The sequence below is a fragment of the Myotis lucifugus genome, unplaced genomic scaffold (assembly GCF_000147115.1).
Source record: "Myotis lucifugus unplaced genomic scaffold, Myoluc2.0 scaffold_12, whole genome shotgun sequence".
Classification (NCBI taxonomy): domain Eukaryota; kingdom Metazoa; phylum Chordata; class Mammalia; order Chiroptera; family Vespertilionidae; genus Myotis; species Myotis lucifugus.
Genome location: NW_005871060.1, coordinates 9,289,901 through 9,291,278, shown reverse-complemented (window position 1 = coordinate 9,291,278; position 1,378 = coordinate 9,289,901). Strand labels below are relative to the sequence as shown.

Sequence of the window (1,378 nt, the reverse complement as noted above, 5' to 3'; positions counted from 1 at the left end):
TTTTCACATATTTTATTGTTATTGTATAGAAACACAACTGATTTCTGTATGTTGATTTTGTATCCTATAACTTTACTGCATTAATTCTAACTTTTAGTGGAGTCATTAAGATTTTTTATATATAAGATCATAACATCTGCACACAAAGACAATTTTATTTCCTTTCTGATTTTATTTCTTTTTCTTAACTAATTGCTCTGGCTAGGACTTCCAGTGCTATGTAGAATGGAGGGGTGAGAGTGGGCACCAGTGACCTGTTCCTGATCTTAGAGAAAAAACTCTCATCATTTCACTGTTAAGTATGATGTTAGCTGTGGGCTTATCAAATATGGCCTTTATTATGTTCAGGTATGTTCCTTCTATTCCCAATTTGTTGAGTTTTTATCATAAAAGTATATTTTGTCAAATGCTTATTCTGCATCTATTGAGATGATATGACTTTATCTTCATTCTATTAATGTGATGCATCATTTTGATTGATTTGCATGTGTTAAATTAGTCTTTCATCCCAGGGATAAATCCCACTTAATCATGGTATATGATCCTTTTAACATTTGGATTTTTGGTTTGCTAGTAATTTATTAAACATTTTTGCATCTATATTCATCAGGGATTTTGCTCTCTCGTTTTCTTTTCTTGTATTGTCCTTACCTGGCTTTGATATCAGGGTGATTGATGCTGGCCTTGTAAAATAAGTTTGGGAGTATTCTTTCCTCTTTTTTAAAAAAAATAATAGTTGAGTGCTTGCTTTGGCAGCACATACACTAAAATTGGAATGATATAGAGAAGATTACATAGCCCCTGCACAAGGGTGACATGCAAATTCATGAAGCATTCCTTTAAAAAGAGAGAGAGAGAGAAAAGAATCTATATAATAAAAGCCTAAGTGACCATTACTGGGGAACAACCAGAATGACTGGTTGCTATGATGCACACTGACCAGGAGGCAGATGCTCAACGCAGGAGCTTCCCCCTGGTGGTCAGTGCACTCCCACAGGGGGAGCACTGCTCAGCCAGAAGCCGGGCTCATGGCTGGCGAGCACAGTGGTGGTGGCAGGAGCCTCACCCGCCTCTGCAGAAGCACTAGGAGCAGTGAGCTGAGCAGTAAGGAGCAGCGAGCAGGCGGGCAGTAAGGAGCGAGTGGTCCCAGACTGCAAGAGGGTGCAGGCCGGGCTGAGGGAACCCTTCCCCACCCCCCATCCCCAGTGCACGAATTTTGTGTACTGGGCCTCTAGTAGTTAAAAGTTGAGAAAGACTGGCATTAATTTTGATTTTTGGGCTATTCTTATTAGGAGGTTTTTGGTTACTAATTCAATCTCCCTCATTATAGGTGTATTCAGATGTTCTATTCTTCATATTCAGTCTTGGTAGATTGTAT

The 1,378-nt window shown here is 39.3% G+C and overlaps 1 non-coding gene across 1 annotated transcript; it reads left to right on the top strand.

Annotated features, from left to right (window-relative positions):
- The first annotated feature begins 740 nt into the window (after positions 1-740).
- LOC111825061 lies at positions 741-842 on the top strand. Its single transcript, XR_002828175.1, has one exon. It is a non-coding gene; the product is annotated as a U6 spliceosomal RNA (small nuclear RNA).
- Positions 843-1,378: the final 536 nt, after the last annotated feature.